Here is a 27,196-nt window from a genome sequence, read left to right on the forward strand (position 1 = left end):
CGACTCTGCGCCCCAGCGACTCTGCGCCCCAGCGACTCTGCGCCCCAGCGACTCTGCGCCCCAGCGACTCTGCGCCCCAGCGACTCTGCGCCCCAGCGACTCTGCGCCCCAGCGACTCTGCGCCCCAGCGACTCTGCGCCCCAGCGACTCTGCGCCCCAGCGACTCTGCGCCCCAGCGACTCTGCGCCCCAGCGACTCTGCGCCCCAGCGACTCTGCGCCCCAGCGACTCTGCGCCCCAGCGACTCTGCGCCCCAGCGACTCTGCGCCCCAGCGACTCTGCGCCCCAGCGACTCTGCGCCCCAGCGACTCTGCGCCCCAGCGACTCTGCGCCCCAGCGACTCTGCGCCCCAGCGACTCTGCGCCCCAGCGACTCTGCGCCCCAGCGACTCTGCGCCCCAGCGACTCTGCGCCCCAGCGACTCTGCGCCCCAGCGACTCTGCGCCCCAGCGACTCTGCGCCCCAGCGACTCTGCGCCCCAGCGACTCTGCGCCCCAGCGACTCTGCGCCCCAGCGACTCTGCGCCCCAGCGACTCTGCGCCCCAGCGACTCTGCGCCCCAGCGACTCTGCGCCCCAGCGACTCTGCGCCCCAGCGACTCTGCGCCCCAGCGACTCTGCGCCCCAGCGACTCTGCGCCCCAGCGACTCTGCGCCCCAGCGACTCTGCGCCCCAGCGACTCTGCGCCCCAGCGACTCTGCGCCCCAGCGACTCTGCGCCCCAGCGACTCTGCGCCCCAGCGACTCTGCGCCCCAGCGACTCTGCGCCCCAGCGACTCTGCGCCCCAGCGACTCTGCGCCCCAGCGACTCTGCGCCCCAGCGACTCTGCGCCCCAGCGACTCTGCGCCCCAGCGACTCTGCGCCCCAGCGACTCTGCGCCCCAGCGACTCTGCGCCCCAGCGACTCTGCGCCCCAGCGACTCTGCGCCCCAGCGACTCTGCGCCCCAGCGACTCTGCGCCCCAGCGACTCTGCGCCCCAGCGACTCTGCGCCCCAGCGACTCTGCGCCCCAGCGACTCTGCGCCCCAGCGACTCTGCGCCCCAGCGACTCTGCGCCCCAGCGACTCTGCGCCCCAGCGACTCTGCGCCCCAGCGACTCTGCGCCCCAGCGACTCTGCGCCCCAGCGACTCTGCGCCCCAGCGACTCTGCGCCCCAGCGACTCTGCGCCCCAGCGACTCTGCGCCCCAGCGACTCTGCGCCCCAGCGACTCTGCGCCCCAGCGACTCTGCGCCCCAGCGACTCTGCGCCCCAGCGACTCTGCGCCCCAGCGACTCTGCGCCCCAGCGACTCTGCGCCCCAGCGACTCTGCGCCCCAGCGACTCTGCGCCCCAGCGACTCTGCGCCCCAGCGACTCTGCGCCCCAGCGACTCTGCGCCCCAGCGACTCTGCGCCCCAGCGACTCTGCGCCCCAGCGACTCTGCGCCCCAGCGACTCTGCGCCCCAGCGACTCTGCGCCCCAGCGACTCTGCGCCCCAGCGACTCTGCGCCCCAGCGACTCTGCGCCCCAGCGACTCTGCGCCCCAGCGACTCTGCGCCCCAGCGACTCTGCGCCCCAGCGACTCTGCGCCCCAGCGACTCTGCGCCCCAGCGACTCTGCGCCCCAGCGACTCTGCGCCCCAGCGACTCTGCGCCCCAGCGACTCTGCGCCCCAGCGACTCTGCGCCCCAGCGACTCTGCGCCCCAGCGACTCTGCGCCCCAGCGACTCTGCGCCCCAGCGACTCTGCGCCCCAGCGACTCTGCGCCCCAGCGACTCTGCGCCCCAGCGACTCTGCGCCCCAGCGACTCTGCGCCCCAGCGACTCTGCGCCCCAGCGACTCTGCGCCCCAGCGACTCTGCGCCCCAGCGACTCTGCGCCCCAGCGACTCTGCGCCCCAGCGACTCTGCGCCCCAGCGACTCTGCGCCCCAGCGACTCTGCGCCCCAGCGACTCTGCGCCCCAGCGACTCTGCGCCCCAGCGACTCTGCGCCCCAGCGACTCTGCGCCCCAGCGACTCTGCGCCCCAGCGACTCTGCGCCCCAGCGACTCTGCGCCCCAGCGACTCTGCGCCCCAGCGACTCTGCGCCCCAGCGACTCTGCGCCCCAGCGACTCTGCGCCCCAGCGACTCTGCGCCCCAGCGACTCTGCGCCCCAGCGACTCTGCGCCCCAGCGACTCTGCGCCCCAGCGACTCTGCGCCCCAGCGACTCTGCGCCCCAGCGACTCTGCGCCCCAGCGACTCTGCGCCCCAGCGACTCTGCGCCCCAGCGACTCTGCGCCCCAGCGACTCTGCGCCCCAGCGACTCTGCGCCCCAGCGACTCTGCGCCCCAGCGACTCTGCGCCCCAGCGACTCTGCGCCCCAGCGACTCTGCGCCCCAGCGACTCTGCGCCCCAGCGACTCTGCGCCCCAGCGACTCTGCGCCCCAGCGACTCTGCGCCCCAGCGACTCTGCGCCCCAGCGACTCTGCGCCCCAGCGACTCTGCGCCCCAGCGACTCTGCGCCCCAGCGACTCTGCGCCCCAGCGACTCTGCGCCCCAGCGACTCTGCGCCCCAGCGACTCTGCGCCCCAGCGACTCTGCGCCCCAGCGACTCTGCGCCCCAGCGACTCTGCGCCCCAGCGACTCTGCGCCCCAGCGACTCTGCGCCCCAGCGACTCTGCGCCCCAGCGACTCTGCGCCCCAGCGACTCTGCGCCCCAGCGACTCTGCGCCCCAGCGACTCTGCGCCCCAGCGACTCTGCGCCCCAGCGACTCTGCGCCCCAGCGACTCTGCGCCCCAGCGACTCTGCGCCCCAGCGACTCTGCGCCCCAGCGACTCTGCGCCCCAGCGACTCTGCGCCCCAGCGACTCTGCGCCCCAGCGACTCTGCGCCCCAGCGACTCTGCGCCCCAGCGACTCTGCGCCCCAGCGACTCTGCGCCCCAGCGACTCTGCGCCCCAGCGACTCTGCGCCCCAGCGACTCTGCGCCCCAGCGACTCTGCGCCCCAGCGACTCTGCGCCCCAGCGACTCTGCGCCCCAGCGACTCTGCGCCCCAGCGACTCTGCGCCCCAGCGACTCTGCGCCCCAGCGACTCTGCGCCCCAGCGACTCTGCGCCCCAGCGACTCTGCGCCCCAGCGACTCTGCGCCCCAGCGACTCTGCGCCCCAGCGACTCTGCGCCCCAGCGACTCTGCGCCCCAGCGACTCTGCGCCCCAGCGACTCTGCGCCCCAGCGACTCTGCGCCCCAGCGACTCTGCGCCCCAGCGACTCTGCGCCCCAGCGACTCTGCGCCCCAGCGACTCTGCGCCCCAGCGACTCTGCGCCCCAGCGACTCTGCGCCCCAGCGACTCTGCGCCCCAGCGACTCTGCGCCCCAGCGACTCTGCGCCCCAGCGACTCTGCGCCCCAGCGACTCTGCGCCCCAGCGACTCTGCGCCCCAGCGACTCTGCGCCCCAGCGACTCTGCGCCCCAGCGACTCTGCGCCCCAGCGACTCTGCGCCCCAGCGACTCTGCGCCCCAGCGACTCTGCGCCCCAGCGACTCTGCGCCCCAGCGACTCTGCGCCCCAGCGACTCTGCGCCCCAGCGACTCTGCGCCCCAGCGACTCTGCGCCCCAGCGACTCTGCGCCCCAGCGACTCTGCGCCCCAGCGACTCTGCGCCCCAGCGACTCTGCGCCCCAGCGACTCTGCGCCCCAGCGACTCTGCGCCCCAGCGACTCTGCGCCCCAGCGACTCTGCGCCCCAGCGACTCTGCGCCCCAGCGACTCTGCGCCCCAGCGACTCTGCGCCCCAGCGACTCTGCGCCCCAGCGACTCTGCGCCCCAGCGACTCTGCGCCCCAGCGACTCTGCGCCCCAGCGACTCTGCGCCCCAGCGACTCTGCGCCCCAGCGACTCTGCGCCCCAGCGACTCTGCGCCCCAGCGACTCTGCGCCCCAGCGACTCTGCGCCCCAGCGACTCTGCGCCCCAGCGACTCTGCGCCCCAGCGACTCTGCGCCCCAGCGACTCTGCGCCCCAGCGACTCTGCGCCCCAGCGACTCTGCGCCCCAGCGACTCTGCGCCCCAGCGACTCTGCGCCCCAGCGACTCTGCGCCCCAGCGACTCTGCGCCCCAGCGACTCTGCGCCCCAGCGACTCTGCGCCCCAGCGACTCTGCGCCCCAGCGACTCTGCGCCCCAGCGACTCTGCGCCCCAGCGACTCTGCGCCCCAGCGACTCTGCGCCCCAGCGACTCTGCGCCCCAGCGACTCTGCGCCCCAGCGACTCTGCGCCCCAGCGACTCTGCGCCCCAGCGACTCTGCGCCCCAGCGACTCTGCGCCCCAGCGACTCTGCGCCCCAGCGACTCTGCGCCCCAGCGACTCTGCGCCCCAGCGACTCTGCGCCCCAGCGACTCTGCGCCCCAGCGACTCTGCGCCCCAGCGACTCTGCGCCCCAGCGACTCTGCGCCCCAGCGACTCTGCGCCCCAGCGACTCTGCGCCCCAGCGACTCTGCGCCCCAGCGACTCTGCGCCCCAGCGACTCTGCGCCCCAGCGACTCTGCGCCCCAGCGACTCTGCGCCCCAGCGACTCTGCGCCCCAGCGACTCTGCGCCCCAGCGACTCTGCGCCCCAGCGACTCTGCGCCCCAGCGACTCTGCGCCCCAGCGACTCTGCGCCCCAGCGACTCTGCGCCCCAGCGACTCTGCGCCCCAGCGACTCTGCGCCCCAGCGACTCTGCGCCCCAGCGACTCTGCGCCCCAGCGACTCTGCGCCCCAGCGACTCTGCGCCCCAGCGACTCTGCGCCCCAGCGACTCTGCGCCCCAGCGACTCTGCGCCCCAGCGACTCTGCGCCCCAGCGACTCTGCGCCCCAGCGACTCTGCGCCCCAGCGACTCTGCGCCCCAGCGACTCTGCGCCCCAGCGACTCTGCGCCCCAGCGACTCTGCGCCCCAGCGACTCTGCGCCCCAGCGACTCTGCGCCCCAGCGACTCTGCGCCCCAGCGACTCTGCGCCCCATGCGACTCACTCTCGCCCCGGTCTCTCGCCCCAGCGACTCTGCGCCCCAGCGACTCTGCGCCCCAGCGACTCTGCGCCCCAGCGACTCTGCGCCCCAGCGACTCTGCGCCCCAGCGACTCTGCGCCCCAGCGACTCTGCGCCCCAGCGACTCTGCGCCCCAGCGACTCTGCGCCCCAGCGACTCTGCGCCCCAGCGACTCTGCGCCCCAGCGACTCTGCGCCCCAGCGACTCTGCGCCCCAGCGACTCTGCGCCCCAGCGACTCTGCGCCCCAGCGACTCTGCGCCCCAGCGACTCTGCGCCCCAGCGACTCTGCGCCCCAGCGACTCTGCGCCCCAGCGACTCTGCGCCCCAGCGACTCTGCGCCCCAGCGACCTCTGCGCCCCAGCGACTCTGCGCCCCAGCGACTCTGCGCCCCAGCGACTCTGCGCCCCAGCGACTCTGCGCCCCAGCGACTCTGCGCCCCAGCGACTCTGCGCCCCAGCGACTCTGCGCCCCAGCGACTCTGCGCCCCAGCGACTCTGCGCCCCAGCGACTCTGCGCCCCAGCGACTCTGCGCCCCAGCGACTCTGCGCCCCAGCGACTCTGCGCCCCAGCGACTCTGCGCCCCAGCGACTCTGCGCCCCAGCGACTCTGCGCCCCAGCGACTCTGCGCCCCAGCGACTCTGCGCCCCAGCGACTCTGCGCCCCAGCGACTCTGCGCCCCAGCGACTCTGCGCCCCAGCGACTCTGCGCCCCAGCGACTCTGCGCCCCAGCGACTCTGCGCCCCAGCGACTCTGCGCCCCAGCGACTCTGCGCCCCAGCGACTCTGCGCCCCAGCGACTCTGCGCCCCAGCGACTCTGCGCCCCAGCGACTCTGCGCCCCAGCGACTCTGCGCCCCAGCGACTCTGCGCCCCAGCGACTCTGCGCCCCAGCGACTCTGCGCCCCAGCGACTCTGCGCCCCAGCGACTCTGCGCCCCAGCGACTCTGCGCCCCAGCGACTCTGCGCCCCAGCGACTCTGCGCCCAGCGACTCTGCGCCCCAGCGACTCTGCGCCCCAGCGACTCTGCGCCCCAGCGACTCTGCGCCCCAGCGACTCTGCGCCCCAGCGACTCTGCGCCCCAGCGACTCTGCGCCCCAGCGACTCTGCGCCCCAGCGACTCTGCGCCCCAGCGACTCTGCGCCCCAGCGACTCTGCGCCCCAGCGACTCTGCGCCCCAGCGACTCTGCGCCCCAGCGACTCTGCGCCCCAGCGACTCTGCGCCCCAGCGACTCTGCGCCCCAGCGACTCTGCGCCCCAGCGACTCTGCGCCCCAGCGACTCTGCGCCCCAGCGACTCTGCGCCCCAGCGACTCTGCGCCCCAGCGACTCTGCGCCCCAGCGACTCTGCGCCCCAGCGACTCTGCGCCCCAGCGACTCTGCGCCCCAGCGACTCTGCGCCCCAGCGACTCTGCGCCCCAGCGACTCTGCGCCCCAGCGACTCTGCGCCCCAGCGACTCTGCGCCCCAGCGACTCTGCGCCCCAGCGACTCTGCGCCCCAGCGACTCTGCGCCCCAGCGACTCTGCGCCCCAGCGACTCTGCGCCCCAGCGACTCTGCGCCCCAGCGACTCTGCGCCCCAGCGACTCTGCGCCCCAGCGACTCTGCGCCCCAGCGACTCTGCGCCCCAGCGACTCTGCGCCCCAGCGACTCTGCGCCCCAGCGACTCTGCGCCCCAGCGACTCTGCGCCCCAGCGACTCTGCGCCCCAGCGACTCTGCGCCCCAGCGACTCTGCGCCCCAGCGACTCTGCGCCCCAGCGACTCTGCGCCCCAGCGACTCTGCGCCCCAGCGACTCTGCGCCCCAGCGACTCTGCGCCCCAGCGACTCTGCGCCCCAGCGACTCTGCGCCCCAGCGACTCTGCGCCCCAGCGACTCTGCGCCCCAGCGACTCTGCGCCCCAGCGACTCTGCGCCCCAGCGACTCTGCGCCCCAGCGACTCTGCGCCCCAGCGACTCTGCGCCCCAGCGACTCTGCGCCCCAGCGACTCTGCGCCCCAGCGACTCTGCGCCCCAGCGACTCTGCGCCCCAGCGACTCTGCGCCCCAGCGACTCTGCGCCCCAGCGACTCTGCGCCCCAGCGACTCTGCGCCCCAGCGACTCTGCGCCCAGCGACTCTGCGCCCCAGCGACTCTGCGCCCCAGCGACTCTGCGCCCCAGCGACTCTGCGCCCCAGCGACTCTGCGCCCCAGCGACTCTGCGCCCCAGCGACTCTGCGCCCCAGCGACTCTGCGCCCCAGCGACTCTGCGCCCCAGCGACTCTGCGCCCCAGCGACTCTGCGCCCCAGCGACTCTGCGCCCCAGCGACTCTGCGCCCCAGCGACTCTGCGCCCCAGCGACTCTGCGCCCCAGCGACTCTGCGCCCCAGCGACTCTGCGCCCCAGCGACTCTGCGCCCCAGCGACTCTGCGCCCCAGCGACTCTGCGCCCCAGCGACTCTGCGCCCCAGCGACTCTGCGCCCCAGCGACTCTGCGCCCCAGCGACTCTGCGCCCCAGCGACTCTGCGCCCCAGCGACTCTGCGCCCCAGCGACTCTGCGCCCCAGCGACTCTGCGCCCCAGCGACTCTGCGCCCCAGCGACTCTGCGCCCCAGCGACTCTGCGCCCCAGCGACTCTGCGCCCCAGCGACTCTGCGCCCCAGCGACTCTGCGCCCCAGCGACTCTGCGCCCCAGCGACTCTGCGCCCCAGCGACTCTGCGCCCCAGCGACTCTGCGCCCCAGCGACTCTGCGCCCCAGCGACTCTGCGCCCCAGCGACTCTGCGCCCCAGCGACTCTGCGCCCAGCGACTCTGCGCCCCAGCGACTCTGCGCCCCAGCGACTCTGCGCCCCAGCGACTCTGCGCCCCAGCGACTCTGCGCCCCAGCGACTCTGCGCCCCAGCGACTCTGCGCCCCAGCGACTCTGCGCCCCAGCGACTCTGCGCCCCAGCGACTCTGCGCCCCAGCGACTCTGCGCCCCAGCGACTCTGCGCCCCAGCGACTCTGCGCCCCAGCGACTCTGCGCCCCCAGCGACTCTGCGCCCCAGCGACTCTGCGCCCCAGCGACTCTGCGCCCCAGCGACTCTGCGCCCCAGCGACTCTGCGCCCCAGCGACTCTGCGCCCCAGCGACTCTGCGCCCCAGCGACTCTGCGCCCCAGCGACTCTGCGCCCCAGCGACTCTGCGCCCCAGCGACTCTGCGCCCCAGCGACTCTGCGCCCCAGCGACTCTGCGCCCCAGCGACTCTGCGCCCCAGCGACTCTGCGCCCCAGCGACTCTGCGCCCCAGCGACTCTGCGCCCCAGCGACTCTGCGCCCCAGCGACTCTGCGCCCCAGCGACTCTGCGCCCCAGCGACTCTGCGCCCCAGCGACTCTGCGCCCCAGCGACTCTGCGCCCCAGCGACTCTGCGCCCCAGCGACTCTGCGCCCCAGCGACTCTGCGCCCCAGCGACTCTGCGCCCCAGCGACTCTGCGCCCCAGCGACTCTGCGCCCCAGCGACTCTGCGCCCCAGCGACTCTGCGCCCCAGCGACTCTGCGCCCCAGCGACTCTGCGCCCCAGCGACTCTGCGCCCCAGCGACTCTGCGCCCCAGCGACTCTGCGCCCCAGCGACTCTGCGCCCCAGCGACTCTGCGCCCCAGCGACTCTGCGCCCCAGCGACTCTGCGCCCCAGCGACTCTGCGCCCCAGCGACTCTGCGCCCCAGCGACTCTGCGCCCCAGCGACTCTGCGCCCCAGCGACTCTGCGCCCCAGCGACTCTGCGCCCCAGCGACTCTGCGCCCCAGCGACTCTGCGCCCCAGCGACTCTGCGCCCCAGCGACTCTGCGCCCCAGCGACTCTGCGCCCCAGCGACTCTGCGCCCCAGCGACTCTGCGCCCCAGCGACTCTGCGCCCCAGCGACTCTGCGCCCCAGCGACTCTGCGCCCCAGCGACTCTGCGCCCCAGCGACTCTGCGCCCCAGCGACTCTGCGCCCCAGCGACTCTGCGCCCCAGCGACTCTGCGCCCCAGCGACTCTGCGCCCCAGCGACTCTGCGCCCCAGCGACTCTGCGCCCCAGCGACTCTGCGCCCCAGCGACTCTGCGCCCCAGCGACTCTGCGCCCCAGCGACTCTGCGCCCCAGCGACTCTGCGCCCCAGCGACTCTGCGCCCCAGCGACTCTGCGCCCCAGCGACTCTGCGCCCCAGCGACTCTGCGCCCCAGCGACTCTGCGCCCCAGCGACTCTGCGCCCCAGCGACTCTGCGCCCCAGCGACTCTGCGCCCCAGCGACTCTGCGCCCCAGCGACTCTGCGCCCCAGCGACTCTGCGCCCCAGCGACTCTGCGCCCCAGCGACTCTGCGCCCCAGCGACTCTGCGCCCCAGCGACTCTGCGCCCCAGCGACTCTGCGCCCCAGCGACTCTGCGCCCCAGCGACTCTGCGCCCCAGCGACTCTGCGCCCCAGCGACTCTGCGCCCCAGCGACTCTGCGCCCCAGCGACTCTGCGCCCCAGCGACTCTGCGCCCCAGCGACTCTGCGCCCCAGCGACTCTGCGCCCCAGCGACTCTGCGCCCCAGCGACTCTGCGCCCCAGCGACTCTGCGCCCCAGCGACTCTGCGCCCCAGCGACTCTGCGCCCCAGCGACTCTGCGCCCCAGCGACTCTGCGCCCCAGCGACTCTGCGCCCCAGCGACTCTGCGCCCCAGCGACTCTGCGCCCCAGCGACTCTGCGCCCCAGCGACTCTGCGCCCCAGCGACTCTGCGCCCCAGCGACTCTGCGCCCCAGCGACTCTGCGCCCCAGCGACTCTGCGCCCCAGCGACTCTGCGCCCCAGCGACTCTGCGCCCCAGCGACTCTGCGCCCCAGCGACTCTGCGCCCCAGCGACTCTGCGCCCCAGCGACTCTGCGCCCCAGCGACTCTGCGCCCCAGCGACTCTGCGCCCCAGCGACTCTGCGCCCCAGCGACTCTGCGCCCCAGCGACTCTGCGCCCCAGCGACTCTGCGCCCCAGCGACTCTGCGCCCCAGCGACTCTGCGCCCCAGCGACTCTGCGCCCCAGCGACTCTGCGCCCCAGCGACTCTGCGCCCCAGCGACTCTGCGCCCCAGCGACTCTGCGCCCCAGCGACTCTGCGCCCCAGCGACTCTGCGCCCCAGCGACTCTGCGCCCCAGCGACTCTGCGCCCCAGCGACTCTGCGCCCCAGCGACTCTGCGCCCCAGCGACTCTGCGCCCCAGCGACTCTGCGCCCCAGCGACTCTGCGCCCCAGCGACTCTGCGCCCCAGCGACTCTGCGCCCCAGCGACTCTGCGCCCCAGCGACTCTGCGCCCCAGCGACTCTGCGCCCCAGCGACTCTGCGCCCCAGCGACTCTGCGCCCCAGCGACTCTGCGCCCCAGCGACTCTGCGCCCCAGCGACTCTGCGCCCCAGCGACTCTGCGCCCCAGCGACTCTGCGCCCCAGCGACTCTGCGCCCCAGCGACTCTGCGCCCCAGCGACTCTGCGCCCCAGCGACTCTGCGCCCCAGCGACTCTGCGCCCCAGCGACTCTGCGCCCCAGCGACTCTGCGCCCCAGCGACTCTGCGCCCCAGCGACTCTGCGCCCCAGCGACTCTGCGCCCCAGCGACTCTGCGCCCCAGCGACTCTGCGCCCCAGCGACTCTGCGCCCCAGCGACTCTGCGCCCCAGCGACTCTGCGCCCCAGCGACTCTGCGCCCCAGCGACTCTGCGCCCCAGCGACTCTGCGCCCCAGCGACTCTGCGCCCCAGCGACTCTGCGCCCCAGCGACTCTGCGCCCCAGCGACTCTGCGCCCCAGCGACTCTGCGCCCCAGCGACTCTGCGCCCCAGCGACTCTGCGCCCCAGCGACTCTGCGCCCCAGCGACTCTGCGCCCCAGCGACTCTGCGCCCCAGCGACTCTGCGCCCCAGCGACTCTGCGCCCCAGCGACTCTGCGCCCCAGCGACTCTGGAGTGGAGCAGAATGGGGCTTAGAATCCACCTAGGTATTTTCATGGAATTCAGACAAGGTGAACGAAGTACTCAAACTCCTCAACAGTAACCACTGCAGAACCCAGGAACACTTACCTGCTGTCTTCTGAACTCGAGTCACTGCCAAAGCTCTTTGCTGTGAAATAGTGCCACCAAGGTTTTACTGAAGAAGGCTCCACGAATGTAACTAGCTCACAGAGTCTCTAAAACTATCTCACAGAGAGGGCAGAAAACAGGAAGGAAAAGCAGCCTACTGGGGAACGCTGAGCCCAATTCACCACAAGAGAAAAACGCCCTAGGCAACCCAAACCTCAGTGTCTCCCAGGGAAGCAACTCCCCCGCACCTCCTCAGGCTTCCTATATAGCAAAGGTCAAATGACCCACACCTGGCCGCTTTCACTTCACAAGGGTGGAGCCAAGATACCTCCTGGAATAAGCTCCTCTACCTGGCTTCAAAGTTTTAAGGTCAATTGCTCCTTATCACTAGTAGAAAGAACCTGACAAGGGGCTTAGTGGTTAGAGTTGACCTAATGAATTAACTACAAAAGGTGCACAAGGGTCGTATTTCTGTTAGTCATTCTGTGAGGAAAATTAGTACAGAGCCTGTTAAAAAAAAATAAATACTAATAAAAGATATGGATAAAAAAGAAAATGACCTTAAAGGCAAACTTGCCATCATAGATTTTCATCTGTCTAGTCATGACAGATAAAGAATTCAGCAATCAGAATTCCTTTTCTTGATATTAATGTTATTTAAATGTTCTTTTCTGAGATCCCTTCTTTATGCAGGACTTTTCTAAATCTAGCCCCATGACCTCTGACTCCACTATTTATAGAATCATTGAATATCCCGAGTTGGAAGGGACCCATAAGGATCTTCAAGTCCAACTCCTGGCACCGTACAGGTCTACCCAAAAGTTTAGACCACGTGACTAAGTGCACAGTCCAATCGCTTCTTAAATTCAGACAGGCTTGGTGCAGTGACTAGTTCCCTGGGGAGCCTGTTCCAGCGTGCAACCACCCTCCTCTCGGTGAAGAACCTCTTCCTGACGTCCAGCCTAAACCTTCCCTGCCTCAGCTTAACACCATGCCCGTGGGTCCTATCACTGGTGATTACAGGGAATAGGTCAGCACCTGCCTCTGCACTCCCCCTCGCGAGGAAGTTGTACGCTGCAATGAGGTCCCCCCTCAGCCTCCCCTTCTCCAGGCTGAACAGGCCCAGTGACCTCAGCCGCTCCTCATACGGCTTCCCCTCTAGGCCCTTCACCATCTTCGTCGCCCTCCTCTGGACACTCTCCAGCAGTTCACTGTCCTTTTTGTACTGTGGTGCCCAGAACTGCACGCAGTACTCGAAGTGAGGCCACACCAGTGCAGAGTAGAGCAGGACAAACACTTCCCTTGATCGACTAGCAATGCCGTGCTTGATGCACCCCAGGATATGGTTGGCCCTCCTGGCTGCCAGGGCACACTGCTGGCTCACGTTCGACTTGCTGTCAACCACCACCCCCGGATCCCTCTCTGTGGGGCTGCTCTCCAGCATCTCGTCACCCAGTCTGTACGTATAGCCAGGGTGGCCCCATCCCAGGTGCAGGACCCGGCACTTGCTCTTGTTAATCTTCACGAGGCTGGTGATCGCCCAGCTCTCCAATCTGTCCAGATCTCTCTGCAAGGCCTTTCCACCCTCAGCCCCTCATCTGAGTCTACAACTCCTCCAAGTTTGGTGCCATCAGCAAATTTGCTCAAAACACAATCTAGTCCTACATCTAAATCGTTTATAAAAACATTGAAGAGGACTGGCCCTAAAATGGAGCCTTGAGGGTCCCCACTAGTGACCATGTGCCAGCCTGATGTGGCCCCATTTACCACAAGCCGTTCAGCCCTGCCTGTCAGCCAATTGCTCACCCATCGCATGATGTTTTTGTTAGGTTGTGTGCTGGACATTTTGTCCAGTAGGATCCCACGGGAAACCGTGTCAATAGCTTTGCTCAGGTCCAAAAAGGTCACGTCAGCTGGTTTCCCTTGATCAACCAGATGGGTGATCTTATCATAAAAGGAATTCAGATTTGTTAGGCAGGACCTACCCCTCATGAACCCATGTTGGCTGGGACCAATGACTGCATTGTCCCCCAGGTGCGCTTCAAGAACTTCAAGGATCATCTTCTCCAAGATTTTACCAGGTGCTGATGTGAGACTAACAGGCCTGTAGTTGCCACGGTCTATTTTCTTGCCCTTCTGGAAAATTGGTACGACATTTGCCAGCTTCCAGTCCACAGGGACCTCTCCAGATTCACAAGACCATTGAAAAATAATTGAGAGAGGTCCCGTGATGGCGTCAGCCAGCTCCTTAAGCACCCTGGGATGAATCCCATCCGGACCCACGGACTTGTATAGATCCAGGTGGAGCAGCAAATCCCGCACATGTTCAGGGTCGGTTGGGAGTTTATCGTTCCCACCGTCGTGGTCCTCCAGCTCAGGGCACCCGGGGTGTATTTACTTCGGCTGCGTAGAAGCTATTGCACATACATGTAAATGCCAGGATCCAGATCCTCACTCACTATTCAGGTCAAGGACTGGGCTGCAAGTTTTGGCTTTAATTTGGTTACCTGCCTACATTGCTGTTTCCTGGCAGATCATGGGAAGAAGATTAGCTGGCTTGCGGCAGCTTACATACACGTGGCTTTTAGGCCGCAGTCAAAGCGTTCCTCTCGATCTGGAAGTTTGAAGATGGTTGGAAAAGCCGTCTGAGTGGTTAGAAAGCTGCCTGGCAGAGAAGGACCTGGGAGTACTGGTGGCTAGTCGACTCAATTTGAGCCAGCAGTGTGCTCAGGTGGCCAAGAAGGCCAACAGCATCCTGACTTGTATAAGAAACAGCGTGGCCAGCAGGACTAAGGAAGCGATTGTCCCGCTGTACTTGGCTCTGGTGAGGCCGCAGCCCAAGCACTGTGTTCAGTTCTGGGCCCCTCGCTACAAGAAGGATATTGAGGGGCTCCAGTGAGTCCAGGGAAGGGCAACAAAGCTGGTGAGGGATCTGGAGAACAAGGCTTACGAGGAGCGGCTGAGGGAGCTGGGATTGTTCGGACTGGAGAAGAGGAGGCTCAGGGGTGACCTTATCACCCTCTACAGGTACCTTAAAGGAGCCTGTAGCGAGGTGGGGGTTGCTCTATTCTCATATGTGCCTGGCAATAGGACGAGGGGGAATGGGCTAAAGTTGCACCAGGGGAGGTTTAGGTTGGGTGTCAGGAAGAACTTCTTCACCAAAAGGGTTGTTAGGCATTGGAACGGGCTACCCAGGGGAGTGGTTGAGTCACCATCCCTGGAGGTCTTTAAAAGATGTTTAGGTGTAGAGCTTAGGGATATGGCTTAGTGGAGGACTTGTTAGTGTTACACCAGAGGTTGGACTACGTGATCTTGGAGGTCTCTTCCAACCTAGGTGATTCTGTGTTGTGGCCTCCAAGCTGGGATACAACCACCTGTTAGTTCGGCAGAACTGAATTTTGCGTTCCTTGCACTAGCTGTTCCTTCGCCTCCTCTTCAGAGACAAGGACATGCATCTCTTTCACGCTCCTTCATTAGTAAACAAACCAGGATAGATAAAGCCCCTTTCTTCACGTCAGTAAGATACCTGCCTTTGGTTTCAGTGAAAATTCAGGCCCTAGCACCTGAAGTTTCTTCTGGATGGTGTTTCTTTTGTATAGGGTAATTTCATTTCCCTGTTGAAGACTTACAAGGATGTAGTAACAAAAGCGAAGGCATAAAACAGTCCAGGAGGCATAGGCTGCTTTTGAGCCTGCAGCAGACTATAGGTATGATATTATCATTTCAGACAAATACAGTCTACGTAACGTGAATGGTTCCAGCATGCTTGCAATCTGCCAAAAGCCAGAAAATGGGACCTTCATTTTATGACCAGATGGAAAAGAAAAAAAAAACGACGACAAAAATTAAGAGAAGGAACTTTTCCTTCACCTAAATTTTATTATTTTGCAACTCCTTCAGGTGTCCACAAGGAATAATCAACACCCTCCTCTCCCCTCCCCAACCCTCCCCCCCCACAAAAATTAATAAATAAATAAATAAATAGAGGGACATTGTGGCAGAGAGGTATAATTTCAGTTCACACCAGAAGACATTCTTCTCACTGAAGTACAGCTAAGCCCTACAAAGTGTCGAAACAAAACAAAAAAAAGAATGCCAACAAGGGATGTGTCTATAAGTTAGTTTTACGTGCCGGCATTATTTCCTTGTCTGGTGTCGCATTCAGGGCAAGATCTGTCTGGGGGGGAACATGTAATGCCATGCAAGGTTGTTTGGTGGTATGACTGACAACATGACTTTAAAATTTTGAGTTGTTTGTATAGAAGCAAAGGACAGAAGAGTACACTATCCCCGAGGGCAACGTAGAAACTACCTGTTGCTTCTCAGATTTAATATTAAAAGGTGTAAGCAGCTGTTTGAGTACAATACTGACGTATACATGAACATTTTCCTCTCCAATGTCCAAGTTGGTGTGCAACATTTTTCATCGTGCTCTCAGATCAGTATTCTGATTCTAACAGTGGTTCCTAGTGCAAACTTCCAGAGAAGAGGGAAGCAAACCAGTCCTGACTGCTTTGAATGAGATGGAGAGAGCAAGCAAACGTAAATGAAGAAGATAAACCTGTAGGAATGTTTTCAGATAATTGCCACTGTCCAAAAGCTTTAAAGTGGTTGAATCCTTGAAAGTTCATTCCTGAAAACTCTGGCTGCATCACTGAATTTGAAGGAGTCAGATAGACTTGCACCATCGCAGAGCCTCAGTCACAGTTTAAATGGGCACTGCCTCTAACTTCACAAGAATGAAAGAGAAAAGGTCATCTTTCTACCTTGTCAGCTACTGGCAGACCTAGAGAAAGAAAAAACAAGAGTTGTTAACATTGAGATGTAATGGTTTTTTTTTTTTAGGACTTCTCACCAAAGGTGTAATATTGAGTAGTAACCTGACAACAAATGAAAGGGAAGATGAAAGAGTAGAAGGTACTTGCATGGCCTTAATTTACGTGGCAATTGACAACAACCACAATCCGCAATGATTTCTAAGTGCCTTACACCATTGACCCTTGAGGCACAAAAACGGGATTCCCACATTAGGTAAGGGGAGTACAATCCCTCTCAAAACACGGGAGTCTGGGGTACATGACTGAGTACTGAAAATCTTAAGACTAGGATGTTCACGTACCAGAAAGGAAACTCACATTTTAGCACTAAACAACGATCTTTAGAGACAGGCTGGGAACCGGTTCTTTCTAACCCAGAGTCCATTTCAGCATCTTCAAAGCTAAATAAATGGTTGACTGCTCTGTTGAATTGTGTTCCAGGCAGAAAGACTCACGTTCCTATTAACATAAAGAGCTTAATACCTTGTGTAATAAATAGCTCAGTCTTCAAAATAGGACTATAATCAAAGTTTACGATTTATTAAAGGAATAGAGGTAAGCAAACAGCGCTGGGTGCACCGGGAGTCTGCTCCACCAAGACGCACACCAGTTACATCAAGCAGCTGATTTTTATGCTCCTAGGCTAATACATATTCATTACTACTTCTAAAAAAACCAGGGTTATTATAATTAGATTCCGGAATCCAAACCCTCCTACTGGAGCATGTGTATCAGTCTCCGGTGGTCCCTCTGGGGGTCTCTCATGCTGAAGGCTCAGTCTTCCTCCCTCTTGTCCAACTTGGCTTTATGTCAGAGACTTGTGCAACGTCCCCTGCAAGCTTTGTCTTTTAGTTGTTCTTCAGCTCTCCCCGTCTCCTTGATCTCCTGCCCAGATATCAGAGACTTGCGTAGTGTCCCACGCAACAGTCATCATAGTTAGCAGTTATTCTGAAACCCCCCAGACACCAGAGACTTCAAGGAAAAGTCTACAAATGCATTTCCCTTCAAGCTCTCTATTGACACGAATTGCTAAAACATTCCTTTGCAAGATACAAGAACTATATACATTAAGCACTCTGTTTTTCTTAGACTTGTGGTTATACAACGGTATGAAAGACAGAAGGTCATATTCATCATACAATGCGGCCCTAGTATTGTTCCATACTGACACGAATCAGATAAACATATCTCACACTTGCTTCTGTCCTAAAGATGAGTTTTGGATTCAAATGTACCCCCTCCAAGATGAACAACTACCTTAACTTTGTGGGGTTGATATTCTGCATAAGACATTTGTAACGTCAAGCTTCACAGCTTCTCCTCTGGATGCAGGAAAGAAGTTACAGATGTATAAAAGGGCAAGACAACTTCCAAAACTAAATTGCATTGCCACAAAACTAATGTAACGTATCCCTGCAAGCACAGAAACTCCTTTGCAAGCCACCACAGATTAGACATTAGGGCTAAAGAGTGCGGAAAGCACTGTTTCACAACAGTATGCATACTGCCAACTTTATGAGCCAGTCAAATGGAGATGAGAGCTTGAGATCCCAACGGTGGCTTGGATATGCTGTGCACCATAGCACTTCCTCCGCAAAAGACATCTTGTTCGGAAGCGCCTCAAAATTCTGCGCCTCAAAATTCTGTGCCCAGTATCCATCCTAATCTGTTTCTACCTGCCACAAGGCAAATTCTGCATTCACACTGAGGTACCTTTTTCACACAGCCCATTTTTCAAGCTTCCAAATACTTAAGAACATTCTTCAAAGTCACGTTTACCTGTGTGCACTTGGGTTTCGGAGGCCTTTGTTTTTTTTTTTTTTCCCCGTGCTTGGAATGGAGCTTAGAATCCACGTATTTCCACTGAAAACAGACAAGGTGAAGGAAGTACTCAAACTCATTGAATATTGGAGTAGTAACCAGTGAGTTTTGGATTCAAATGTACCCCCTCCAAGATGAACAACTACCTTAACTTTGTGGGGTTGATATTCTGCATAAGACATTTGTAACGTCAAGCTTCACAGCTTCTCCTCTGGATGCAGGAAAGAGGTTACAGATGTATAAAAGGGCAAGACAACTTCCAAAACTAAATTGCATTGCCACAAAACTAATGTAACATATCCCTGCAAGCACAGAAACTCCTTTGCAAGCCACAACAGATTAGACATTATGGCTAAAGAGCGTGGAAAGGATTGTTGAACAACTTTATGAGCGACTTCTGCGGCAGACTTCTGTGTGGTGGTTTTCCCGTTCTTGGCAGCTAAACCCCACAACCGCTCTCTCACTCCCCCTCTTTTAGATGAGGAGGGGGAAAAGTAAAGCAAAGAACAACTCACAGGTTGAGATAAGGATAATTTAATTAAAGGGAAATAATAATAATAATTATATAAAGATTATTATGAACTAAACAATTTAACTAAAGGGAAATAAAAAGGGAAAGGGGAAAAGGGAGGGGGAAAGGGAAAAAATAAAAAGAAGGGAGGAAAACAAACAAATAAAATAAATGAAGGCTCTATGGAAGTGCAGAGGAAAGAAATTACTCTCTACTTCCCACAAATGAGCGATGATTGACCACGTCCTTGAAACAGGGCCTCAACGCACATAGCCGGTGTTCGAGAGGAGGACCGATGTTTTCCCAACGAGAGCCTACCCCTCCCCTCTTCTTCCTGTTTCCACCTTTTATTGCTGAGTGTGACATCACATGGTCTGGAATATCCCTTTGATTGGTTTAGGTCAGCTGCCCTAGTGATGTTTCTCTCCTCACTTTTTGCCCACCCCCTAGGAGGGTTAGAGAAAGGCCCGATGCTGTACCAGTGCTGCTCAGCAGTAGACACAACACTGGTGTGATAACACTGCTGTTCCAGCTACAAGTGCAGAGTACGGCACACATTCCAGCCACACCCAGAGAAGCACCACAATTCTGCGCCACAATTCACAGAATCACAGAATTTCTAGGTTAGAAGAGACCTCAAGATCATCGAGTACAACCTGTGACCTAACGCTAGCAGTCCCCACTAAACCATATCCCTAAGCTCTACATCTAAACATCTTTTAAAGACTTCCAGGGATGGTGACTCCACCACTTCCCTGGGCAGCCTGTTCCAATGTCTAACAACCCTTTCGGTTGTTCTTCCTAACAACCTGTTAGGAAGAAGTTCCTGTTCTTAGGAAGAAGTTCTTCCTAACATCCAACCTAAAACTCCCCCAGCGCAACTTCAGCCCATTCCCCCTCGTCCTGTCACCAGGCACGTGGGAGAACAGACCAACCCCCCCCTCTCTACAGCCTCCTTTAAGGTACCTATAGAGAGCGATAAGGTCACCCCTGAGCCTCCTTTTATCCAGGCTGAACAAGCCCAGCTCCCTCAGCCGCTCCTCGTAGGACTTGTTCTCCAGGCCCCTCACCAGCTTTGTCGCCCTTCTCTGGACCCGCTCAAGCACCTCGATGTCCTTCTTGTAGCGAGGGGCCCAAAACTGAACACAGTACTCGAGGTGCGGCCTCACCAGAGCCGAGTACAGGGGGACGATCACCTCCCTAGCCCTGCTGGCCACACTGTTTCTTATACAAGCCAGGATGCTGTTGGCCTTCTTGGCCACCTGAGCACACTGCTGGCTCATATTCAGCCGACTATCAACCATCACTCCCAGGTCCTTCTCTGCCTGGCAGCTCTCCAACCGCTCATCTCCCAGCCTGTAGCTCTGCCTGGGGTTATTGCATCCCAGGTGGAGGACCCGGCACTTGGCCTTGTTGAACTTCATGCAGTTGACCTCAGCTCGTCGGTGCAGTCTATCCAGATCCTCCTGCAGAGCCTTCCTACCCTCAAGCAGATCAACGCACGCGCCTAGCTTGGTGTCATCTGCAAACTTACTGAGGGTACACTCGATGCCCTCGTCCAGATCATCGATGAAGATATTAAAGAGGACTGGCCCCAGCACCGAGCCCTGGGGGACGCCACTAGTGACTGGCCTCCAGCTGGACTTGACTCCATTCACCACGACTCTTTGGGCCCGGCTATCCAGCCAGTTTCTAACCCAACGAAGCGTGCGCCAGTCCAAGCCAAGAGCAGCCAGTTTCTTGTGGAGAATGCTGTGGGAGATGGTGTCAAAAGCCTTGCTGAAGTCAAGGTAGACCACATCCACAGCCTTTCCCTCATCCACCCAGCGCGTCACTTGGTCATAGAAGGAGATCAGGTTCATCAAGCAGGACCTGCCCTTCATAAACCCATGCTGACTGGGCCTGATCGCCTGCTTGCCCTGCAAGTGCTGCGTGATGACTCTCAAGAGAATCTGCTCCATGAGCTTCCCTGGCACTGAGGTCAAACTGACAGGCCTGTAGTTTCCTGGGTCTGCCCTCCGGCCCTTCTTGTAGATGGGCGTCACATTTGCTAGCCGCCAGTCAACTAGGACCTCCCCCGATAGCCAGGACTGCTGATAAATGAGGGTAAGTGGCTTGGCCAGCTCCTCTGCCAGTTCTCTCAGTACCCTCGGGTGGATCCCATCCAGCCCCATTGACTTGTGCACATCCAAGTGCCGTACCAGGTCACCAACCAGTTCTTCGTGGATAGTGAGGGCCACATCCTGCTCCCCGTCCCCTTCCACCAGCTCAGGGTACTGGGTATCCAGAGAACCTGAGCCACGTGTTTAAATGGTGGGCTTTCCGTGTCCTCTCTGTACCCCTCCCTGCCACTATAGGGATGGACGAAAACACCACCTGCACTCCCACTCCATCCACTAACCGTCCCAGCCCCCTAAAGTCTTGTTTGATAGCCTTCAGGCTTCTCTCTTCAATGTCGTCACTACCTGCCTGGACTATCAAAAGAGGATAATAGTCAGAGGGGCGTACCAGGTTGGGAAGCTTCCTCGCAACGGCCCTGACCCTGGCCCCAGGGAGGCAGCAGACTTCCCTACGGGTAGGGTCAGGCCGACAAACAGGGCCCTCTGTTCCCCTAAGAAGAGAGTCTCCCACAACAATAACCCTTCTGTCTTCCTTGGTGGAGGCAGTCCTGAGGCGTGGAGTTGACCTCCTCGCCCTAGGCATCCTCCTGGGAACACTTGTTCCCAGGGAACAAGTTCCCTGGGAACCTCTTCCTCACCCACCAGTCTCTCGAGCTCCAGGGCCTCAAACCTGTTGCGTAAGGGCACCTGGGAAGGTGGGGCCGGATGGGGAGGACATCGCCTGCGATGTCGAGCAGGGACCTGTTTCCATTCCTCAACTCCCAGATCCCCTCCCTCTGACCAACGGTGACAGGACAGGGGGTCCACCCCCAGCTGGGGTGTCTCACCTCGATACCTCTCCTTGAGGCCCTGCAGGGAGTAGCTCCACAAGTCCATCTCCCGCTCACACTCCCTGATATCCCTCAACCTCTCCACCTCCTCCTTGAGCTCTGCCACCATGCGGACCAGGTCATCCACCTGCTCGCACCTCACGCATGCAGTTTCTCTGCTTCCCGCTGATGGCAGGAGCAGGCTCAGACACTCCTTGCATCCCGTGACCTGAACTGCTGCATTTTTTAACGGGTAGTCGGTCTGGGTGTGTACCGACTTCCTGGAGAGCTCACAGTGTCTGGAGGAGACCATTATCACCTAGCTAACGGTTGTTGTTAAGGAACTGTTCGTATGGGCACAGGGAGCACTCTGCCCTTCCTGCTCGCCCTGCCTGCTCTAACTGCCGCACCACTCCCTTCTGACGCAACACGCCCTGGTCACCGCGCTCCCTAGGGGCAGCTTTTGAACGGCTGGGGAGGGGGCGCTGCTGGCTCCGCCTTCGCCTCGTCAGCCTCCCCCACGAGGGCTGCTGGGTCCTGGCGGCTCCCTCAAGTAGGCTCGATGCTGGAAAAATTAGCCCTGCCTGGCCCGATCCCCCGCTCCACTGCAGAACGCGTCTGCCCCGGAGCCAATTGCCTCGGCAAATGGCCATATCTTTTATATGTTAGCAAATAAATTTACTTTATACCCTGTAGGTGCACACGTCCTGACTGCAGACTGTCTTTCTTTGTGCCTAGCTAAAGAAGCCTGAGCGAAACAACTGGAAGAAGAACCATAACAACACTGCAGGAGCACATCAGTCCCTTGGGTTAACCTTGGAAAACTGACTTTTATCTTACAGATGCCTCAATATTTGCTAAGACTCCACCGACTAATTTGAATTTCTCTGGAGATCTTCTCCAAGCATTTTTCAGGAAGGAGCCCAGAATAGCCAACTAGAGACAAAAAGCCCAATTTTGTGACCCTTGCACTTTCATAACCTAGAGCTGACTACAAGTCTGTTTCTCCAGTTTCTAAAAGGTCTTTATTTTTCCTTTCCATACAGTTTCCTTCTCACAGAGAAGACCTCATTCTAAGTTTCTTTGAGATATATCAAAAAAGGAACAGTTGATGGCAGATTGTCATCATCATTACAACTGACAGATAGGGCTGAGCTGAAAGAGTGTCCAAAACTCAGGGAACCAGAAGATTTGGCAGAGATCAGCAAATACCAGTATCTCACACAGATCCATCAAGAGCTTATGTAAAGGATGTCAGTAGACTGCTTCTGGTTCTTCAAACCCCATGTCAGTATGTGAAGTCCCCAGCCCTGCTGAGGTAGCTCTTCCAGCTGAACCTCTGCAGGAGGGTTCAGACACATCCTGTGTGTCATTCCAGATTGATGCTCAGGAGCAGAGGCCCCCCTGGCTCTGGTGAGCATTTGGGCTGCTTGTGACACTGGTGTCACTGGAATGTGCAGCCACTGCTGGCAGCACCTGCAGGAGAAAGCTGAGCTCAGGGGAGTTGTGGAGTTGCGATTGCTTAGTTTCTGCTGCAAGAAAAGGTGTTTGGTTATGCTATTAACAGTGCAGCAAGCTCAGATGAGAAGCTGAGGGGTTGTGGCCAAGTCTCTTATTCAGCACAGGATGAGTGTAGCATGTAGGAAGACAGGTGTGGTGCAGCTTTCAGTGGTTTGTGGAACACATGGCCTTGCTCAGCTTTGATGCCCCCATTAAGAGAAAAGTGTTGATAAACTGGCAACTAGCTTTCAGGAGAACGAAAAGAATAATTACTAAAATTCACTCTATAATGCAAAGCCTTATGGTTTCTTCTATTTATATGAAATGTGAGTCTATATGTAACTGTTGCACTATTGTTCATCTAACCAGCAAAGATAGAGCGCAATTTAGCCAAAGTTGTAAGTGGGCAGCACAAAATGAAAAATAAGAATTATATCAAGAGAGTTTACAGATTTCTATGGATTCTCTAATACTGGAACTAATTTCAAACTATGATCACTGGCTTTTAAGATGAGCCCAACCTGAAATAATAATCTAGACTTAAAGGCTTCATTAAACAAGTCTAGCAGTTTAGATCTTGACACCCCTTCCTTTTTTATTTTTATTTTTATTTATTTTTATTTTTATTTTATTTTATTTTATTTTTTTTTACATTTATTAACCTATGAATTGCTGTCTCCTGATGAAATTCAGCTCCATGCCACCACCCAGTGGCCTTTTCTTAACCAAGACCAAAAGAACTGCTTGCACACATGGAGTACCAGTGGAAGTAAGTGTGCTGGAAATTATTTTACTCCATCTTTTCAGTGGATTGGCTCAGTTGAAATGTAGACATGTATTTGATTTTACCCTTTGAAGCTAGATTACCACAAATTTGAGATGTTTAAATTGTTTAAAAAAAATTATCTACATAGTAAGTTTGCTGTTGCTATAGAAACAGTCATTGTGAAACAACCAAATTCAGTTGGCATCAGAGAAAACGTTGTTTGTTTGTTGTTTGTTTTTTTTTTTTTAACAATTAAAAAAATTAAACTTGTTTCAAGTTTTGAAATAAATACAAAATAGATTATATTACTGGCTTTTGGTAAGAAATAACCCTTTGGTTTGCAGCACATATTTTGTACACTCATACTAAGAAAAAGTATTTTCTACAGATTTATTTTTTTCTCCAGTTGAGATCATTTAGCTATTTGCAATGGCATTGCTGTTTTAAACTGAAATAAATGTCTTGGATTTATACCCTGAAATGTGTATGATAAAAGAAGTTCTATAAACATGAGTTTCTTTGTTAAATTAGGTGGTTTACTTCATGTGGAAGTACTAGGTCTGGCCTTACTACCAAGCATTAATATTTTAGAACATTTACACATACACAATGATATTGTAACACAGTGGTTCACGTATACCTATATTCTTGGTATTTTTTATATTAAGAGTCACACGGCTGTTAGTTCTCCCATTTGTCTGCCCCTTCCATCTCTTTCTTTTCTGTTGTGTCCCCAGCTTCCTGAAATGTGTTGCTTTTCATTAAGAATGTAGGTGTGTGTATAGGCAGTGTGCTCTTCTAACACTTGTGCAAGAAAAATCATTTTAGGGAAACACTGCTCCAGGAAGAAGTGCAAGATCTCTTCTTCCACGTTGGTTTGAGAAGTAGAAAATAAACTCCTCTGATGCCCCATCACAGCTGTGACTGCATCTTCTTTACCTCTTATGTCTAATACCAAAATCACCCCAGAATCTCTCTCTTCTTTCGCATTCACTAGCCCTGCTACTGTTGTCAAAGCACTGTTTACAATTTATTAATGCTACCGTAGCACTGAAATTAAAAGACAATGAAATTAAAGGATAATGAAAAGCTTTTCAGCCTGTAATTAATCTGCAACTATTAACAGATGCAAAAGTCTGTAGTCTTCAGCACAAATTAGATTTTTGCAGAGTAGGAGTAATACCACAAACGTTTAGAAAATAATTCAAGCTGCAGTCACGGAAGTCCTACAATAATCATCTTCTCTGACTTTTGTATAGCACAGTCTGAAGGAATGGAAGGAATGTTTTTGTATTGAGTTCATAATTTTTAAGAGACTACAACTTTTTGAGAGAGCCCTTACTAAACTGACTATACTTTTAAAATTATTATTATTAACAGCTGACTAAGGTCCAAGACACCTTAATTTCACACTTTCCAAATAACATTCTGAAAATAAAAATTAAAAAAATAAAATTTAAAAAATAACAATTAAAAATAAAACATTTTGAGTGTTACCTACACATTATACTTTCAAGTTGAACTCATTTCTGACTTTTATTTTTGCTTTTCACTCACAAGTTTTTCATCAAATGGTAAATACTGTAACTTCACCACACACATTTTTTGTTTTGTGAATCCAAAGCCAAAGAAAACAATGACCTAAAAGAGTTTACAATATAGCCCTGCATCTTCAGAAAATTAGAAATGTTAAAAAAATTAAGAGTGCTACTGTGAAAATTGCGTCTTTATGCTTTGTTGTTGTTTGTTTTCAAAGTACCTTTCAGAAAGCTGGCAAACAATCTTTATTTTCATAATCCACAGAGCATTAATTTTAGGTTCAACTTCTATTCAAAAACCTTAGGATCTCATCAAGTGCAAAGGTTGACAGCATGAGCATTATTCAGAATTTACATGTACTTCAAATTTAAAACTTCCATGAAATCTTCCTCTCTTATTCAATTTACCACCAGTACTGGCTCAGGTTTCCCACAGAAATATGCTTAATTCTGACATCTGACAATAAACCCAAAAATCTGGTGTTTCAGACAGCTTCCAACATAGGCCCCTGGTAATGCTCCTGGTGAGCTCCCACTGTGCCTGCAGACCGCCACATAACTTCTCTTCTGCGGTGCAGTCAGGTGTGGTGCCTTTGAAAAGCAGATGTGCCAGAAGTAAATGGAAATCTGAATCTTATCGGGTTTCTTTACAAAAAAAAAAAAAAAAAAAGGAAAACATGAAAAGTCATAAAATGGACTAGGTAGCCTTTCATTTCCCTTTTCAGTTCCTCTTACTTGGCATGATTAACATGAAGGACATGCTCAGGCCCCACTAATTTGTGATGAAGTCCCTTCATAAGTGTGCTTGTTCTGAGATGGGAAGTGTGGATGTGGGCTGGAAGGGCTCTCCATCCCCCACTTCTGCAGCTGGATTTGTGAGCACTTGCTGTACTAGGGAGATAACTACCATGCAGAAGTGGAAGATGCTGGCACTGTGTTTTGTCCTCATTGTGCACTCCCAGTAAAAATATTTGTTAAATACAAAACGTTTTCTATTTTCAGCATGATTTATTGCTCTTAGTGCAAAGGCAATTTATCAGTGTATCTCCACGTTATCTCTATGCATTAAAGAACAGACTGGCTTCAGAGAAGAATACTGCAAAAAGGATGGTGGACCAACAGTTAATACACTTTTGGGCTTCAAGAGTGAAATTATCACAAACTGGTGTATGTAATTGATTTTAAAATGACACAACAGTAATCACTGGTGTCTGGAAAACAAGTGTTGCTTTTTTTGTTCTTTTTTTTAAAAAAGAGCATCATAAGGAACTGTTGCAAGTCTGACTCTTCCTGAAAATTAGATCAGTGTTTACAGATACCTATATATAGATACGGATGTGTAATTTATAACTCTTTTAATCTTGAGCAGAATGCATATGAAATACAGTTTTGTGCTTTTAGATCTAAAGTGCAATTCAACACGTTGACACATATACAACAATTTAAAAAAATCATACTTTAAAATATTTTTTTTATGTGTATTGGTTTATCAACCACTAAGTACATTTTTAAGCATATCAAAGCATTTTATTAAGCGTATTAAGCATTTTAAAAGAATCTCTGTCTACCTAATTTAATCCAATTATATTCTTCACCTAAGGTACCAGTTTTATTTATATTATCTATAAAGAAAAAATAGAAACAATGATAAATACCAAAAGTGAAATAAGTAATCTAATAATAAGTAATCATAAATCTCAGTGATACAGAATAAATTTATGCTTTTCAAACCTATCAATGCTACATATGGACCATTAATTTGAGAAATCAAAACACCATCAAAAAAAAAGCTTTCACTGCATTGTCTTTGGAGAACGAAATTAATGTGCTGTACTCAAAAGAAGAAATTATATTACAGCATATTTCTCTGAGATGACAAAAGAAGCACATTAACGATTATAGTGGAATATAAAATATTGTATATTATAGCTGTATGTTTGAGAGATGTCCTACTTCCAGCAGATATATGCACCATGATCCTAAGCACAGAAATTTGCTATTTTTTAAGCTATCATTAGAAAATATGATGGAAACTGAAAAAGGGCACTGAAGAAAAAACAAATACAATTATGAAAAATAAGCATTTCTTTTTGTTTATTAACAGAAAAGACTATTGAATATTTGGTGCCTATGGTCATTTTCTACCCAGTATTATTATCTGATGAAGATCTAAAATTTTCATGTATTTTTTGAAATCTTTTACTCAGTAGCATGAATGAAGACTTGAATGCTGTGTTGCCACACGCCAGGGATGCTGAGCAAATCAGTTTTGTGCCACATATGTAAAACGTGCAGTAGAATTTCTAAAAGCTCCTAATGCTCCATG

The sequence above is a fragment of the Aythya marila genome (assembly GCF_965140915.1).
Source record: "Aythya marila genome assembly, chromosome: 1".
NCBI lineage: Eukaryota > Metazoa > Chordata > Aves > Anseriformes > Anatidae > Aythya > Aythya marila.